The sequence below is a fragment of the Haematobia irritans genome, chromosome 1 (genome assembly GCF_050003625.1).
Source record: "Haematobia irritans isolate KBUSLIRL chromosome 1, ASM5000362v1, whole genome shotgun sequence".
Lineage (NCBI taxonomy): Eukaryota > Metazoa > Arthropoda > Insecta > Diptera > Muscidae > Haematobia > Haematobia irritans.
In genome coordinates this window covers 185,024,276-185,036,523 of record NC_134397.1, presented here as the reverse complement: position 1 = coordinate 185,036,523, position 12,248 = coordinate 185,024,276, and the positions used below count along the sequence as shown (strand labels likewise).

The 12,248-nt window shown below is 33.9% G+C and overlaps 1 protein-coding gene across 11 annotated transcripts in view; it reads left to right on the top strand.

Annotated features, from left to right (window-relative positions):
* Positions 1-12,248, top strand: part of tau (microtubule-associated protein tau) — a 205,498-nt gene that overhangs the window by 87,759 nt on the left and 105,491 nt on the right. The window contains exon 1 of one of the 11 annotated variants that reach the window (XM_075292279.1): positions 1,200-1,353. The exons of 5 other annotated variants lie outside the window; for them this stretch is intronic. The gene's annotated coding sequence lies outside the window, so the exon portion shown is untranslated. Of the gene's footprint in view, positions 1-1,199; positions 1,354-12,248 lie in introns of those variants that run through there. 5 more of the 11 variants (XM_075292281.1, XR_012718293.1, XR_012718292.1 and 2 more) reach the window with 5 other exon arrangements.

Here is a 12,248-nt window from a genome sequence, read left to right as displayed (position 1 = left end):
CGCTCAGAATCATCAACACGTTGTTGTTTTTGGTCAAATGTGAGCTCGCGCGGCACCCATTTTGCACAGAGCTTCCGCATATCCAAATATTGATGAATGATATGACCAACACGTTCCTTTGATATCTTTAAGGCCTCTGCTATCTCGATCAACTTCATTTTACGGTCATTCAAAATCATTTTGTAGATTTTTTTTGATGTTTTCGTCGGTAACCACCTCTTTCGGGCGTCCACTGCGTTCACCGTCCTCCGTGCTCATTTCACCACGCTTGAATTTTGCATACTAATCAATTATTGTTGATTTCCCTGGGGCAGAGTCCGGAAACTCATTATCAAGCCAAGTTTTTGCTTCCACCGTATTTTTTCCCTTTTTATTTTGTATTTTATCATTTTTTTCGCAATAACATAAGTTGCTTCACAAAAGACACTCTATCTCACAAACTAATTGACTTACAGAGTCAAATTTTGACACGAATCATTTGAAGGTTGGTATTATATAAAATAATATGCATTTAATACTAGCGACGCCATCTATGTGTCAGACCGGGGACTTATCAGCCAACCTGTTAAAGACGCACAAAAATAATGTGACCAAAATATATAGAAATAAAATCGGACTTTTTTTCTTTTGTATTATTTTCTTTTCATGTTTCTTTTTGATGTGTATCCATTTATTTTCGTCCTTTGCTAATTTCGTGATTTTACATTGAACTGCGCAAGGATACTAGCACCAACCTTCCATTGGGTTCTGCCAAAAACAAAAAAAAAAACGAACAGTAACAAACATTTATGTTAACATGTATGTATGACGATATGGCTGGTTGAGTCTTTGCCCCCTTTGGAATTGTCTAGCCTAAGTTAGGCTAGGCCAAAATAGGGTGCATGCTAGTCTAGTCTCAACCCTTAAGTTCAGATAGGCTTCAATACATTTTACGTCAGTAATTGGATCTAGTTTCTTTCGAAATCACAAGTAACGAAAGTGTAACCAAACCGTGAAGAAACCAATTTCACCAAAAAGAAGCAAATCAAACTAAAATCACAAGAATCCCCAAACAACAAGACCACTAACAAAAACAACTATAACAATAACAACCAATTGCAAAAAAATAATAAAATAACAAATCCAAAGAATTTCTAAGAAATTCTTAGAGACCACAACATAAGTGCCACGTCCCTGTGGCACATTTCAGTTGAGTTTTAACTCTTCAAGCAGGCAGTCACTACGATAGTTTGTGTTCTCAAATAAAAATAAAAAAATAATAAAAACAATAAAAAAAAAAATAAACAATATTATTGAGCTAAAATTTAACAAAGTGATTTTACCTGTGTACATTTAAATTCGTGAGAAAAAAAGGTTGGCCAAATATCATTGAGTTAAATTCTCAAAAGTGCATTGTCCTATTTTATTCGGCTGGTTATTACTCTCTCAGTGGAGAGTAACAAAACCTAAATAAAAAATAACAGCAACACTAAAACAAGGAAATCGATAATTTCTTCAATTTAGTTTTATTTAAAAATACAAACACGTTGTAAGGATTGCGTGACAGACCATGTGAAATGACCAGTTGCACCCCGGAGTATTAATTAAATTGTCCATAAATGACCGGCATTTAAATTTAGAAAATATTATTGTCATTTTAGTTTGCTGTAAAAATGGGGACTATTAATAGGGGAAGTTTTAACAAAAAAAAATGCAGATATGATCAATGGCCACAACATTGTAGCGAAACATAATGGATACTCGGTTTGGCCAAAACCATTGTAAAAATTTCGTAGAAAATGTTACGATTTCTTTTATTTCCAATATACCCGTATGATCGGGTATAGTGAAAGTCCGTTATTTCAGGCTTATTTTGAATTGACAGTCCATTGTGATACAACAGATGATGAACAGATTCTCTCCTATCAATGAGTGATGTACTATTCCAGGTTTAGCTCAATAATAGAGGACCATCAAAACACTCGGAAATGACACCAAAATTATAAACATCGCTGAAAAATTAGTGTTTGCCCGGAACTGGAATGGAACCCAGACCTTTTATATATAAGACAGGCATGCTAACCATTGCTGTACGGCAGTTTTTGCGAGACATTCAGTTCCGAGGCTTTTTAACAGATACCAAGGTGTAATGGTTCGGAACCAGATTATTGCTTTATTTTGAGGAATGAATAAACCTCATATTCATAAAAGTTAATGACAACTTTAAACCTACTATTACCATACAAATTCCTCCGATAAACTGTCACTAAATTATTATGAATATGGGCATTAGGTTATAGTTTATTAAAAAGGATCTGTTAATATTTTGAGAACCGTACACTGCGCCGCTTTTAATTTTCACACACATCCATAGTTCGCATAGCCTTACAGCCCTTTGGGTGCACTGAAGAAAAAACATGCCCGGTTCCAAAGATTTTGGTTTTTCACTAATGATTTTTGTATTGATTCCGAGCATAAAAAAATCGAAGAATTGAAGTAAGGTTACGTCTAAAACACCTCTCTCTTTTAAATTTGAGGTTTGTGTACTTGACTCTAGGAAACAAATTTTAATTTATTCGTTTTTTTAGCTTTTTTCTTCATGTGCTATCAGAGTTCTTTAAAAAAGTGTTAACGACAGCTTAAATTCCGAAATTCAGACTCGACTTCAAGTAATGGTTAGCATGCCCGCCTTGCATACACAAGGTCGTGGGTTCGATTCCTGCTTCGACCGATCACCAAAAAGTTTTTCAGCGGTGGATTATCCCACCTCAGTAATGCTGGTGACATTTCTAAGGGTTTCAAAGCTTCTCTAAGTGGTTTAACTGCAGTGTGAAACGCCGTTCGGACTCGGCTATAAAAAGGAGGTCCCTTGTAATTGAGCTTAACATGTGATAAGAGAGAAGTTCACCAATGTGGTATCACAATAGACTGAATAGTCTAAGTGAGCTTGATACATCGGGCTGCCACCTAACCTAACCTACGTTATGTTACAAGTAAAAACGTCTTTAAGATTGAAATCCATTTCCTATTTTTTAAACGATTTTTTGCTTTCTAGTCAACACATAAAAAGTAACAAAAATTTAAATACAATTTAATTAATTTTGAAGTATTCTTCAGAACTATTAAAGTCAAGTTAACCTTAGTCAAACCAGATTGTTTTTAATGTGAAGACACCCAGTTTTATGTCGAATCACTTAATCGTATAAGAAAAACACGGCTTCAGTTTTTGGGCAAGGAAAAAACTACCAGAGTACTTTTGTGAGCAATCTTGAATTAACCGAAAATTCTTCTCACTCGAGGAGTTCTCTATTCAATAATGAAATGGGGGGAAATCGTGTCCGCTAACTTAAAATGTTTATTACAGTTTAAAGTCACATTAATGGAGATCCCAATATAATTTCCTTGACTGTAGAAAACCTTGAAGTCTCTATGTTATTGATGGCAGAAGGTTCAGCCATTAACTGGGTGAGACTGGAAGCCAGGGAAGTGATTTCAATAATGCAAAAGTTATGTTGAACTCATTTCAGTTCTAACTTACTCGTATATCTGCCCACGTTGTAGACACAGTCTCAAAAATCGGGAACTTCATTGGACATCGTCTTCTTAGAAGGTTTTCTGCAAAATTATTTCATCCTACTGAACATCATAACAGTCGAGTTTTGCTCATTAATTTTATCCCAGGGCACACTGCTTTAATAGTTGAAGGATTTCCTAATCCGCTTCACAGCTGGTTCGATTATCTCGTATTATATTCTGGACATATTGAATGAGTAAATAAATCATACCCATACTTATTCATACTGCTTTCCCAAAATTTTCTGGAAAAATGGTCTTTGCGTACACCCAGAAAAAATATGTTTCTCGAAATTAATGGAATAATATCAATGATCAATGTCAATTTAAAAATGATGTATTTGGTTTTTGTTTTATTAAAAAAATTTAATTGAAAAAAATTATTATTTATAACGTACATTTAGTGATTTTTTTTTGGGTATTTAATCAAATTAAAAGTGATGTACTGATGATCTGAGAAGCTAAACCCAAATAAAAAATATTTTCCTCCGTGACGACATTTCAATTACAAATTTATTGGATCACTTAATTTCGAGTTGGAAACCAAAAAAAAATCTTCTGCGAATTCTGCAAAAATCATCCTTCCACCAAATATAAGGAAAGCAGATTGAAACAAGAATCGGAATACTTCAATTTTATTATGTTATTCAATATAAAATGATGGGAAAGACCCGAGCTTGTTCGATTATCCATACAAAATAATTAAACAAGCTGTGCAGTGGATTATAAAGTACTTCAATATCTTTCACATAAATCGTTTTGTGCGACTTTTTTAGTCGCACGCATGTGACTAACATAAAGTCGCACAAAAGGGAAGTGCTTCAATTCGAAGCAATTTTTATACGTATGTATTATAAATAAAGGAAAATTTGAGTCACTTTTACAAGTTTTCGACTTAGCAGTGGCGATTTTTTTGTCCCAAATACATACAGTTAAATCTGACTCCAGCTGAACAAAATTTATAATCAATATACTTAAAATTTAAGTAGGCTACCGCCCTGGGATGGTACACTATGTTAGTAAAAAAATATGGGAAACATTTTAATCTGAACCAATTTTGAGGCAACTTCGCAAAAGTGTATTTATGATTTATAGGTCGATAGATATGTATTAGAAATAAAGGAAAATTTGAGTCACTTTTACAAGTTTTCGACTTAGCAGTGGCGATTTTATAAGGAAAATGTGGGTATTTTGGACATTTTTGCCCAAATCGGAAAAACATATATATGGAAGCTATATAGAAATCTGAACCGATTTCAAACGAATTTGACATGCATACTTAGTATTTTAATTGTACTCTCTGTGCACAATTTCACGTAAATCGGACTACAACTTTGACCTCTGTGGTCATATGATAGAAAATCGGACGAAAGATATATATGGGAGCTATATCTAAATCTGAACCGATTTCAATAAAATCTAGCACACTTGACTACAATACTAATTGTACTCCTAGTGCAAAATTTCAACTAAATTGGGCTAAAACTCTGGCTTCTAAGGCCATATAAGTCCATATCGGGCGAAAGATATATATGAGAGCTATATCTCAATCTTAACCGATTTCACTCAAATTTGGCACACATGACTATAGTACTTATTGTTCTCCTGGTGCAAAATTTCAAGCAAATTAGGGTAAAACTCTGGCTTCTGGGTCCACATAAGTGCATTCGGGCGAAAGATATATATGAGAGCTATATCTAAATCTGAACCGATTTCTACCAAAATCAATAGGGTTTTATTCTGACCAAAAACAGGAACTTGTGCCAAATTTGAAGGCGATTGGACTTAAACTGCGACCTGGACTTTGGTCACAAAAACGTGTTCACAGACAGACGGACATGGCAAGATCCACTCAGGGACCCAAACTGAGCATTATTCCCAAAGACACCATGTGTCTATCTCGTCTCCTTCTGTTCCACAGTGTGGCGAAGGGTATAAAAATATTTACATGGTAATAAAGACTATATAACCTAAATTTTAGGACGCGCTATTCACACAATATTATGGACAATTTTTTTTGAAATAATGAATTTTTAATTAAATGAAAATTTATAATCTTTGCTTAAATTTTTTTTATTAAATTTAGGACACAAATTTTGGAAATTTGCGTCTATCCTTTAAAGTCGTATGTCTTTGAATTAACGCACATTTTCCTTAAAGTAAAGAAAAACATTTTTGAGTTAAAGAAATCATCATTATATTAACTGAAATATTGAATCTTTAAGGTTTAGGTTAAAAAGGCTTCAAATATAGTCTAAGACTTCTCTCACCACTGTGGGCTCACAATGGAGCCTGATATATCGGGCTTCCACTAACCTAACACACAAAAAACTTTTTTTCAGACCCAATCACAAAATTAATTGATCCAATTAATTTGTTAATTGAAATGTCTTCAATCACGAAAATGATACTCGTAGTATCAATCACTGTTTTAATTGAGCATAAAAAAATACTTGATTAAAAAATTAATTGATTTCATTAGCAAATTTCAATTATTTTTTAAATTATTCAATTAAAATTTTAATTGATGCTGATTGCAAAATTCAATGAATTTTTTAATTAAAAACGACACTATTTTTAATTGCAATACTATTTTCCAATCAATTTCTATCTATAACCAATTTTAATCCTTTTTAGTTTGACTCCAAAATTTATAGTTTCAAAAAAATTTTAATGAAGAATTAAAAAAAAAACCTATAATTTTTTAACTGTCTTACTCTACCGAGTTTGATTAAAAAGTTAATTGTACCAATTAATTTGTTAATTGAAAACTTAAAGAATTTCAATCATTGACTTAATGTTTCTAGTTTGATTAAAAGGTTAATAGTATCAATTACTTTTTTAATTGAAAAAGTTTTCAACTTCAATAAACATTTTAATTGGAAATATTTTGGTGATATTTTTTCTGTGAACCTAACCTAACCTAGGCTAAGACTTCTTTTGAGGATTATATATCTTTTTGGATTTTTTTCGGTATTTTTTTACTTTGAGGTATCTGTTATAATTTGGAGTGTAAAAACTGGGATTAGTTTATACGTGAATAGCTTTATTAATATATTGCGAAAGAAAATTACTAATATTAATTTTATTGATCCTAGATTTAAGTCTAGATAGGTTTCAAGAAAATTTCTTTTTTATAAAAAAAGATGCATCTTTGGCTCGGAATCAATACCAAAATCCTTAACGAAGCTCAAAAACTTAGAATCCAAGTAAACTTTCTTTTGAAAGCAACAATAGGTGTACACTTTTTTACGTGCATTTCTTATTAAAAGGCCAAAATAGGCGTGTCGCCAAACTAAAAACTATTCTAATTCCTTGGCGGAAAATGGGATAGTATTGTAATCGCTCAAATGATCAAATCATTGTATTTATCACTTTTTCTTGTAATATCTTACCAAATAACAATACGTTACATGTGTTTATTCAAATATTTAAAAATCAGGATATATTGACATCAATAGAAGGAAACGAGGAAATTTTTGCGACAAGGAAGTTCGCTACTGTAGTATCACAATGGACTGAATAGTCTAAATGAACCTGAAATATCAGACTGTCACTATACCTAACCTAACGATGCTTCGCCTACCGCCTATCACTATGGTAATGTTTACATATTAAACCATTTTTTTTTTATGTCAAGATTTTAAAGTTTTGTCACCTATAAAAATTTGAATGTTTGGTTAAGTAAAAAATCTTTGTATCAATGAAATGCGTCTTCTATGCAACGCAAACTAAATGTTGTTCATATTTTAAGAGCATGAAATGTGCCTTAGACAATTTTTTTCCAGTGTATTTGTAGCCGCTCTCTTCGGACGAAATTGAAAGAAAGATACACTGTACAGTATAATTTTTAACTATTTAGTTTTGTGTATATCTTTTCATATAATAACCAAATCAATTTTTTCCAATCTAACCTAAGTCATAACCGTTTACATAAAAATTGAAGCAATCAACATTGCAAACATTTTTTTTCTGTAGAATTCAAGTTATATGAAATTCCATAGACAAGGAATAACTTTATTATTTTATGTTCATTTTTTTATCAGAAATATGTTTTAAAAAATTTCCATAACGTCCCCTGAGGAGAAAAATGGAAAACAATTCCAAGTAAGTGATAAAAATCTCTTGAATGCAACACGGAGACGAGTACAAAGAATATTGCTGGTGACAGCCCGCTGGTTTGTGGGCTCTCAACATGAAAACTGACAGGTGTAGGCTTTTGTAGTGAAATGACATAACCAAGATATGTACGACGTGCCTATACCTTGTTCTCGATGAGTTAGAAGAAAACCACCACTAAAGACTTTTGTTTTGCAGGCAAATAAGACTGTAACAGTTCTAAAGATATTTACAAATGAAATGGAATGTTCAATAGAAATTGAATAAGAATGAGTTCACATAAAGAATATCCATTATAGTCGTTAAGCTAAGAATTATGTTCGAATGCAAATAATAATTGTTTCTTTTTTGGCTTGTCGTGGAGGGTACATTTTTACTACTTTATTTTTAGTTCAGAATCGACTGTGGCGGAAGATGGGATGGGGTTTATCGGTCTATAATTAAAAGGGCACATTATATGAACATTCAGTGAATACCTATGGTCATAGTGGTTTCAATAAAAATGGCTCACTATTCGGAAATGCATTTGACTGTGAAATTAGCCCTATTGGGTGGTGTGGTTGATTTATGACTCTAGCACATGGTATTTGAATTTAAACTCGGGTCTTTATTTAGTATACGAATGATGCGAATGGGAATGTGTGTTAATACAGTCATAATGGGGTTTTTTTATTTTAAGCGAGAAGTACAAGGGAGCGTATGAGCTCTTATTCTTAAGATTCAAATGAATATTCATCATAGGCACACACACACACATACACATACACTTCTCTCAGCCACTCTCGATTGTTTCTTCAACCATGTGTGTATGTACAAGGAAGCGTATGAGTATTGTTTTGTGTAGCGAGTATTGTGTATACGCTCATTACCATATGTCTGTCTCTGCGTTTGAATATTATTGTTTTGTTTCATTCAATGGAATTGAATTCATAATTTAAATAAAAATAGCATTTTACAATTTTATTAAGGTAACGGATGTAATACTCATTAAAATCAATGACATTTTGTAAATGTTTTAACAAGATTTTGCCGGGTTAGGTTAGGTAACAGGTTGGCTGATAAGTCCCCGGTCTAACAAAAAAAAAAAAAACATTTTTTTGTCAAAATTCGTTTTTATTATTCAACATAGTTCCCTTCAAGAGCGATACACCATTTTGCTAGTACTCCTTCGGTTTTGCCTCAAAATAGGCCTCAGTTTCGGCGATCACCTCTTCATTGCAGCCAAATTTTTCCCCTGCTAGCATCCTTTTGAGGTCTGAGAACAAGAAAAAGTCACTGGGGCCAGATCTGGAGAATACGGTGGGTGGGGAAGCAATTCGAAGCCCAATTCATGAATTTTTGCCATCGTTCTCAATGACTTGTGGCACGATGCGTTGTCTTGGTGGAACAACACTGTTTTCTTCTTCATATAGGGCCGTTTTGCCGCGATTTCGACCTTCAAACGCTCCAATAACGCCATATAATAGTCACTGTTCATGGGTTTTCCCTTCTCAAGATAATCGATAAAAATTATTCCATGCGCATCCCAAAAAACAGAGGCCATTACTTTGCCAGTGGACTTTTGAGTCTTTCCACGCTTCGGAGACGGTTCACCGGCCGCTGTCCACTCAGCCGACTGTCGATTGGACTCAGGAGTGAGAGATGGAGCCATGTTTCATCCATTGTCACATATTGACGGAAAAACTCGGGTGTATTACGAGTTAACAGCTGCCAACACCGCTCAGAATCATCAACACTTTGTTGTTTTTGGTCAAATGTGAGCTCGCGCGGCACCCATTTTGCACAGAGCTTCCGCATATCCAAATATTGATGAATGATATGACCAACACGTTCCTTTGATATCTTTAAGGCCTCTGCTATCTCGATCAACTTCAATTTACGGTCATTCAAAATAATTTTGTGGATTTTTTTGATGTTTTCGTCGGTAACCACCTCTTTCGGGCGTCCACTGCGTTCACCGTCTTCCGTGCTCATTTCACCACGCTTGAATTTTGCATACCAATCAATTATTGTTGATTTCCCTGGGGCAGAGTCCGGAAACTCATTATCAAGCCAAGTTTTTTCTTCCACCGTATTTTTTCCCTTCAGAAAACAGTATTTTATCAAAACACGAAATTCCTTTTTTTCCATTTTTTTCACAATAACAAAAGTTGCTTCACAAAAGACGCTCTATCTCACAAACTAATTGACTTACAGACGTCAAATTTTGACACGAATCATTTGAAGGTTGGTACTATATAAAAATAATATGCATTTAATACTAGCGACGCCATCTATGTGTCAGACCGGGGACTTATAAGCCAACCTGTTGTAGTGGCATCGAGAGAATTAAGCAAGATCACTTTTTGTCGGCTGCGGCTGACACTAAGTTTTTGCTAATTTTGGAAATAATTCTGCAACTTTTGAATGCATAAAGGTTTCAATATATTTTTTTCTTTCTGTGAAATCTGAGGACATGCTTATAGGCGTTGGAAGTTGGTCACATCAGGTGTATGAAATATTGTTAATTGGCAATTATGAACCGATTTTCATAAGTTTCTCTTTGCTGGATAGAATTTGGAAACCCCTATAAAAAAGGTTACAAAATTTTAACAAAGTACTATTGGGAGGATTCTGTTTTTTACCTAACTGCATTCTTTACAAAATTCTACGTATTTTAGAAAAAAAAAAACAAGTAAGGAAAGTCTAAAGTCGGGCGGGGCCGACTATATTATACCCTGCACCACTTTGTAGATCAAAATTTTCGATACCATACCACATCCGTCAATTGTGTTGGGTGCTATATATAAAGGTTTGTCCCAAAGACATACATTTTAATATCTCTCGATCTGGACAGAATTAGATAGACTTCTACAAATTCTATAGACTCAAAATTTAAGTCGGCTAATGTACTAGGGTGAAACGCAATGTTATTAAAAAAATATGGGAAATATTTAAATCTGAAGCAATTTTAAGGAAACTTCACAAACGTTTATTTATGATTTATCGCTCGATATATATATGTATTTGAAGCTAAGGAAAATTGCAGTCAGTTTTACAACTTTTCGACTAAACAGAGGCGATTTTACAAGGAAAATTTTGGTATTTTGACCATTTTTGTCGAAATCAGAAAAACATATGTATGGGAGCTATATCTAAATCTGAACCGACTCCAACCAAATTTGGCACGCACAGCTACAATGCTAATTATACTCCCTGTGCAAAATTTCAAGTAAATCGGAGTAAAAAATTGACCTCTGTGGTCATATGAGTGTAAATCGGGCGAAAGCTATATATGGGAGCTATATCTAAATCTGAACCGATTTCAATCAAATTTGGCACACTCGAATATACTGCTAATTGTACTCCTAGTGCAAAATTTCAATCAAATTGGGCCAAAACTCTGGCTTCTAGGACCATATTAGTCCATATCGGGCGAAAGATATATGGTAGCTATATCTAAATCTGAACCGATTACAATCAAATTGAGTACAATTAACTGCACTACTAATTGTGCTCCTAGTGCAAAATGTCAACCAAATTGGGCCAAAACTCTGGCTTCTAGGATCCATATCGGGCGAAAGATATATATGGGAGCTATATCTAAATCTGAACCGATTTCAATCAAATTTGGCACACATGACTATACTACGAATTGTACTTAGTGTGCAAAATTTGAACCAAATTGAACCAAAACTCTGGCTGCTAGGACCATAATAATATCGGGCGAAAGATATATATGGGAGCTATATCTAAATCTGAACCGATTTCAATCAAATTTGGCACACATGACTATACTACTAATTGTACTCCTATTGCAAAATTTCAACCAAATTGGGCCAAAACTCTGGCTTCTGGGGCCATATAAGTCCATATCGGGTCAAAGCTATATATGGGAGCTATATCTAAATCTGAACCGATTTCAATCAAATTTGGCAAACATGACTATACTACTAATTGTACTCCTTGTGCAAAATTTCAAGCTAATCGGGATAAAACTCTGGCTTCTGGGTCCATATAAGTGCATATCGGGCGAAATATATATATGGGAGCTATATCTAAATCTGAACCGATTTCTTCCAAAATCAATAGGGTTCTGTTCTGACCCAAAAAAGGAACACGTGCCAAATTTGAAGGCGATTGGACTTATATTGCGACCTAGACTTTGATCACAAAAATGTGTTCACAGACAGACGGACGGACGGACGGACGGACGGACGGACATGGTTATATCGACTCAGGGAATACCATCTGAAATCCTTAAAATTTCTTGGATGCTAGTGGTTTATGTTGCCATATACATATATTTCAATATATTTTTACAAGTTATCGACTTAGCAGTGACGATTTTACAAGAAAAATTTGGATATTTTGGCCACGCTCAAAAAATAGTGAACCCTATATTTCACTTAAGCCGATTTAATTTTATTTTAGTTCGTGGAATTATTACGTTTTAAAAAAGTTTCCATGACCTCAATAATTTTTTGCGTAAGTTAGTTAAATTAAACAAGTAAGAAAAGTCTAAAGTCGGGCGGGGCCGACTATATTATACCCTGCACCACTCTGTAGATCTAAATTTTCGATACTATATCACATCC